At 32.6% G+C, this 7,866-nt stretch overlaps 1 pseudogene; it reads right to left on the bottom strand.

Moving 5' to 3' along the window:
- Positions 1 to 349: 349 nt before the first annotated feature.
- On the bottom strand, positions 350 to 2,191 carry LOC126721839 (probable polyamine transporter At3g13620; annotated as a pseudogene).
- Positions 2,192 to 7,866: the final 5,675 nt, after the last annotated feature.

Raw genomic sequence — 7,866 nt, 5'->3', positions numbered from 1 at the left:
AATTGGCAAATTAACTAATTCAGAACATTAGCCTCATTTGTAAATCTTTCTAAATTCTCTCTATCTTCATAATAAACTCCTGATATTAACCTCTTTGAATGCAATATCAGGTTCTGAATTCTACACTATATATACTATGATGAATGGAGGCATATGATATATCTTGTAGTCCTGGACAAAATTTTGCATCAAAGGAAAGCACTTTTCAATTATTGATATCATATGTTCTTTATGTGACAGTATAAATGCCTGAATAAAATATAAGGCTATTGAAGTTTTAAAACCCACTACATCCACATCATAAGCTCAATGTGCCCCACCTGATTAATCAAGAGTATAATTCCATTTCTTTTGCAAACAGTGTTTACAAAACTTTCTTAGCCAAAATAAAAAAAGATACAATATATTAAGATCCTCACAGCCAATAATTATCAGCCTATTCCAAATCTTGATCTTCCAACTTTTCTCCAGCATTGTTGAACTTAAGCCACATTTTGGACTTGCAAAAATGCGTCAAGAAGTACCAAGCAATCCCAACCAATGTAAGCAGAGCAGCTACCAAAGAGACAGTTTTTTTAGCCACTGCCATTACATAGAGCAAAAACCTAGATGGAATCAACCACATAATCCCCAACCAAGGTAACCCCATGGGAACTACAAAGGGTCTCTTCACTGTGGGTAACTCCCTCCTCAACCAAAGAAAAGATGCAAATTCCAATAGCATCCCTAAACTATACAAGAAATTCACTGAAGATATTATGTTTACAAAACTCATGTAAGCAACTGCAAGTGTAATCAATGTTGAGAGCAAAATTCCCACCCAAGGTGTATTAAACAGGGTGGATCTTACCTCAAAATTTGTGGTAAAAATCCTAAACTCGCTATTCCTAGAAGTTGTTATGCACAACTACTCAATTAGGCTTCATATAGTCCAATAACTGATAAAACTGCACCAATTTCAATCCAAACTTTCAACCACTTCCCAGCAATGATTTCAGCAGCATCATAAAAATACCCATCAACCTAAACTTCTTGATCTAGAGGTATCCCCAATTGCAACTAGGAGAGGAATCAAGTAAGCCAAACAAGCAACCTAGCAGAAAACAATGCTTTTGGGAATGTTTTCTAGGGTTGTTCCACTTCACCAGCTAAAGTACTAGTGTGAGTCTACAACTAGCATTGTCCCAAAAATTAGAGAATGCTTTTACAATCATTCACGAGTTCTTCAATGTTCTCATCTGTTGATAGAAGAATGCATTTTTTCAAGCTGCCTTATCTTGCCACACAACACTTCGTTGGTAGAATTTGCATCCTACACAAACAACATTGCTCTACATATGAATAATAGCAATAGAAGGGTTGTAAAACAAAAACACAAATATGCAATTCCAAACTTTTTGCTTTTGGTGGGAAATTGAACCTGTAGCCTCTTCTTCAAATGTAAAAAAAATAAAAAAAAATAAAAAAATAAATAAAAATCCTTTTGGATGCATAAATGCTAGGCACTGATCCAAGTTAAAAAAATTTGTATAAGGAAATTTAATCATCATCCGAACAATAAGCTTTTTGATAACACAATAGAAAGGACTACCAACAAGGAGAACAATCAAGTTCATCAACCAAAAAGACAAAGAAAAAGAGCCTCAACAATTGAATAGTAGCTTTGATACATCTCAATAAGGATCTAGTAACATTCAAAAATAAAATAAGTGTTACTAATTTCAGTCAAAATTTATCAGATTGTATATTTGTATTTGTATCCAACTTTTAAAGGAAAAATTCCTGATTTCATATTTAGATTCTCCTTTTATGCTTGGATATGGTAGTTGTAATGTTAGGAATTAGAGGTATCCATTGCCAAGAACTAAAACCAAAATCAAAATCTCTTTAAGTTTCACATTATACATTTGGCAAAGGATATTTTAGGGGGCAAATTTCACATAGGTTACAATTGGGGGGAAATCGAAGAAAATGGTTTCATTTTCAATTTGAATCTGCCGAATAGGAAATTTCACAACTTTTCCAATATCAGTGCTCCAAAATTCCTAGATGAAAGAAAATCTCTCCAATAGGCCCAACATAAATAATAGAGAAAATAATGGTTAAACCCACCATTCAAAAGCACAAACCTATAGGATAAAATTCGGGAAAAATGATGAAAAATGGTTACCTGAGAGTTGGGGGTAGACATGGAGAAGATCGGCGAAGAGGAGTAGAGTTTATTTATTTATTTATTTTTACTTATACCCTGACCTATTCTACCGGTAAATGGTAACCTGTTTTCGTAATACCAACTCAGCTCTTAGCTGGTGTTTCTGAGCCCAATAAAAAGTCGACAACTGTCTTAAAAAAAAAAAGAAAAAAATCAGCAAAGCATATCATCTGCTCTTGAAAAGACAAGATTGCCCCTGAAGTTTCAAAGCCCCGCCATTTACAACCTAAAACCTCTTTTGCAAAATCAAAATCTTCTCCTCTCTCACCGCACCATATCTCTCTCTCAACTCCAAACCTCCATAGCCACTGCCTTGCATCACCGTCGGAGCTACGCTGCCGAACTCCAAACCTCCGACACTATCGGCCTTTGTCTCATTGGAAATTCCCTAAAATCCTCTATCCTTCTCATTGCTTCTTAGCCCCAACGATAGAATCTTTCTCGCCACTTTCAACCCCCAACGTTGCAAGAAGGTTTTCTTCTCTCTTTTACTGTTTATTTTCTGTATTTTTCACAACTTATTTGTATGTTTTTTTTTCCTTACCCAAAATTACAAGGGTCTATCTTTTTATGATGATGGATTTGGCACCATAATCTCACCTTACAAGGGTCTATTTTTATAACCAAATCTCAGAACACGTGATGTTGCAAGATTTGTATGATGATGGAGTTGGATTTGTAGATCTATTATGGGGTGAGATTTGGGTGTTTTTGTTTAGGGAAGAGAGAGGGGTTTGATGGGGTTTGGTATTGTGAGTCTCAGGTTTATTAGTTATCATTGTTTATCATTGTGTTTATTTTGTCCATTTTATCACTGTATAACACCATTCTTTGTTTTAGTTTGTATCCATATTTTATTATCAAAGAATATAAATTTACATGGGATTGGGCTACCAATATTAATATTAATTTTTTTTAGTTTGTATCCTTATTTTATTATCAATGAATATAAATTTACATGGGATTGGGCTGCAAATATTAATATTAATGGTTCCTTACAGGTGATGTGTGATGCTACTGGAGTCATACTTCAGTGTACTTTGTTACTTGCATATAGTCTATATTGCTTTAACTATAAATATTGAGGAATTTGGTACATTTTGTTAGATACCTTCGGATTATATCAATATCAGTTATGTTTATCATTGGCTTTATATACCCTGTTTCTTTTTGTTTGTATCATGTCACCATGTGGCAATAGTTTCTGTTATGGAACTTCGTTAATTTTATTTAGTATGCTGCTTATTCCAGTTACTAAGTTAAATTGTGTGTGAGCTGCCTCCCAAACACCTTGTTTCTAATGTTAGACCTCTACATGATTCACTCGGTCATACTCCACTTTAGATCTGTTGCATTTCTATGGTTTACATTTTATACAGATATAACTGTTTATGTTGTCCTCATGTCAAATACATATATTTGATTAAGTGATTGGTTTATGGATTGAAATCTATATAATGTAAAACAAGAAGCTACAGGAAAAAAAAAGGTTTGAAATTTTTCTTTTTGTTACCATGACCAGTGGCGATGCCACGTTGGGTTCAGGGTGTTCCCAGGAACACCCTGACCTGAAAAAAAAAAAAATTATATATATAAAAATTTAAATTTTATTATTTGTTTACCCATTAAAAAAAAAAAAGAAAAAAAAAAGGAACACCCTCAGCAAAATCAGGAACACCCTCAAAATTTTTATGACAAACGAATTTTGAACTAAAATCTTAAAAAAAAAAAAAAAAAAATCGTAACAGAGAATCTAAAAAAAAAGGTTACAGAGCAAGCCCAAAAAACAAAAAAGCCCAAAATCAATCCTAAACAAAACCAACCCCAACCAGATTTTTAAATCAAAATACATTATTAACTAAATATCCAACAGGCCCAACCCAAACGTATTTAAAAAAAAAAAAAAAAAAACAACCAACCAACCAAAACCCAATACGAATACACGTCCGCTGATTAAAATCAGAAACTTACCTAACCTAAAATCAGAAACCACCTAAAGAAAAAAAAACCTCAACAGCGCCTTAGGCCTCCACCTGAAACCTCATCATCAAGCACATAAGCGCGACACGACGACGGTGCCTCCACCTGAAACTCGAGCAACTGAGCCTGGATCGGGCATTGGAGATTGGAGATCGGTCTAATCGGATCAGAGCTTGCGACGCTGACGCTTGGCCTCGAATCCTTCCTCACCTCCGACGACTCGACGTGCTGCAGTGGCCAGCGGCGCTGCCCCTCAGGCCTCCCTCAAGGTATTTTACACTTTACTTCTCTCTTTTTTTCTCTCTTAATCTTTGGTTTTTGCTGTGGAGTGGACTATGCCACTGTGATCTAAGAGAGAGCTCTTATAATTATTCAAGTCTTTAGTCTTTAAGTCTGATTCTCTCTCTTTAGTCTTTAAATCTTTATAATTATTGAATTTATTTGTCCCTGTTTTTTTTTCTTTTGACTTTATTCGTGTGTCACTGTGTTGGTGGTGTTGGTGAGTTTGTCTTTTAGTGTATTGTGATTTGTGAATTTATCTGATTGGCTCCTCTTGTGTGAATCTTCTTTGTTGAGTGGGGGTAGATGGGGCCATGGGGCCATATGGTGTGGGGTGAGATATTAAAAAAAAATTAATGAAGCAACTAAACACCAATAATTAATAATTTAATTAAATAATACATTATAAAAGACAAATAAATTAAATTATGTTAGGCTAAACAACAATTAATAATTTTATAATTAATGAAACAACAATACAATAAATTATAGTTTATAAAAGACAAACAAATTAATAAAACAACTAAACAACTATAATTAATAATTTTATTAATATTTCAAATGAACTTATAGTTTATTGCACAGGTACCTTTGTTCATTTTTTTTTTCCCTTTTGAGGTTTTTTGGTGTAAAGAATGCAAATTTCTTTTGGTTTTAAGAATAGTTTTTTTTTTTTTTAATATTTTTTTAAGCACAAACTTCATGCCGGCCAAATCTTGAACTTTGGCCGGTATTTACCGAAATGTCCCAAAACACCCTAAATAGACCGAAATGACCCGAAATTTGTCCAAAGTGGAATAGGATAGGTTATTCTGGTTTGTCCAGGAACACCCTGGACAAAATTCCTAGAGTCGCCACTTCCATGACCATATGCCTTTGGCATGATTATTCTTAAAGTGGAAAGTCCACCTTTGGTGGTCCAAATGGTAAGACTCATTAAACTTTATATAAAGAAAAAAACCATAAAGAAAGATCTTTTTATAATGATCTATACTTCTCAAGGCATGGATATCTTACCTATTTAGTTTCTTTGGCATAAATGACAAAACTTACTGTTGATGGTAATGTATTGATTCCTTAGGAGAAAATAATGGGGGAAAAAAAAACCATGTTCTGTTCCTTTTTCTAATTTTCTCAATGATACAACTCTAAAAGATTTTTTTCCTTGATCTAAATGACTAAGCACTTGTTATACTAATGATATGATTCTAAAAGAATGTTGTTCCGTTGGTATTTTTGTAGGTTGTTGCAGGTGCTATATTGGGATGAATGGTAGCACTCATGGAAAGTTCCAGTTAAGGGGATGATATAGTGAATGTCAATATTTTGGCCATACTAGTCAACAATTACCAAGTTGGCAAGCTTTTAATGTGGTCACAAGCTTTTCTGCATAGAGATTTGGATTTGGGAAGAGAAGTTTAAGAGTTGATACTATAGTGAATCTACTTATTCTAAATTTCAGGGTCTTCTCAAAAAAAAAAAAAAAAAAAAAAAAAAAAAAAAAAAAAAAAGAGAGAAAAAAAGAAAAAAGAGAAAAAAAGAAAAAAGAAAAAAGAAGAAGAGGAAAACAACAGCAACAACTTTCAAGTTCTTAATTTGATGTATGCATACTATTATTCATACAAGTGGCTTAATGTTATATAAAATTATTTCCTTGTTATTGGTAAAAAAAATTGCTTAAAATTTTTAATTTGATTGTCCCAAATTAACAATTCTCGCCAAAATCTTCACAAATTTTTTAGTTTGGTTTTTTTTTTTTTTTTTTTTTTTTATTTTTATAAGAATGATATATATGCAAGAAAAGGCTGCTCTATGCAAGAAAAGCACAAAGCAAACCAACAATTACAAGAAAAGGAAAAGGAGAAAAGAAATAGAAAAAACAAGCAGCAAATTAATTAGTTTTATTACAAGTGGGAGTAAGGGATTTGTTATTTTCTGGGAAAAGCTCCACGTTTTTTCTTCTTAAGTATTAATATGAATACCACCATTAATAACTCTCTGTTTGTATTTATTAATAAAGTATGCATATTCTCTCTTTTTTTTTTTTGTTTTTTTTGTTTCTTAGTCCCAAAAAAATCTTGGACCGTGTGATAAAACCAAATCACCCATTAGACATATTTTTTAACAATAAACCAAGCTTTATTAAAAAGAACTAAACTACAACTGTACAACTCAAAGCATCCTTCCTAATCACATATAGCAAATGATTAGGTAAGGCCACAATTTACAAATCCATTCTAATTGTTAACTAAGACCCACTTAGCAAACTCATGAGCCACTTGATTTACACCTCTCCTAATCCAAATGAAACTTGGTTCATGTCATTTGCTAAGTCCAATATGTCTTCAAGCATAGTCCTCAGTTTCCATGGATTTGTATGGCCATGCTCCCTTAGCATTACTTTGTTTAGTGCATTGAAATAGATCCTTGAGTCTCCTTTAGGATTACTTTGTTTAGTGTATTAAAACAGATCCTTGAGTCTCCTTCCATAACTAGCTTTAACAATTTTGCCATCATTAGTGCCTATCTTATGCTTTTTGCTTCTGCTACACTCCTGGATGCTTTTGTGCCCATTTTTGTACCAACAACAATAATACTACCTTCCCAGTACCTAACCACCATGGCTGCACAACTTAATTTATCAACTCTCATTTCTTATTCAACAACTTCCATTCCCTTTTACCAATGTCATAAAATTGCAAATCGACAAACTGCAAATCCAATTTAAGGTTGGTTAGATGGTCATTTTACACAAATACTGGAAACCATAAACAAAACATTCAGATCAAGTTCTCTTTTTGTTAACAATTTCAAAACACATTTTTCTTTGCTTTTAACAACTTAAAGCCCATTAAATTAATATTTAATGGAAAATACACACACAATAGACAATACTGAATCTAGTTACTAGTTGGCAAATTTTTGCTTTGAAAAATACAGATTTTTTACTTTCAAACAATGTATAACTAAATTAAAGTTCAAGACTGCATAGCAAAAAAAAAAAAAAAAAAGAGAGAGAATAACCATGAAAGAAGAGAAAAGAAAAGTTTTAGAAACCATAAATTTAGGGACTACTATAAATCTATCCTTCAAATTCACTCAATATAATATACCATTTCCATCAAACCTAACTTGAGTGCTACTTATCAATAAATAAAAAAACTAAGTTGAGAGACGCATTTAGCATCTTCAAATGCTTCTTCAATCATTAATCAATTATAGCAATAAGTTGAAGTTTCAGCAAACCAAACAATCCAACTAGAAGACAATACTTCCAAATATGAAAATATCAAATGAATATGAAAGAAAATCATAAAGATAAAAATCTAGCCAAATTAGTAGAAAGGAAGCAAGGAGAGACAAAAATCTAATAAACTTGTTTTAATCTATTCTTA

The sequence above is a fragment of the Quercus robur genome, chromosome 4 (genome assembly GCF_932294415.1).
Source record: "Quercus robur chromosome 4, dhQueRobu3.1, whole genome shotgun sequence".
Taxonomy (NCBI): Eukaryota; Viridiplantae; Streptophyta; class Magnoliopsida; order Fagales; family Fagaceae; genus Quercus; species Quercus robur.
Note: the sequence above shows the minus strand (reverse complement) of the source record. Positions and strands in the feature narration are given on the sequence as shown.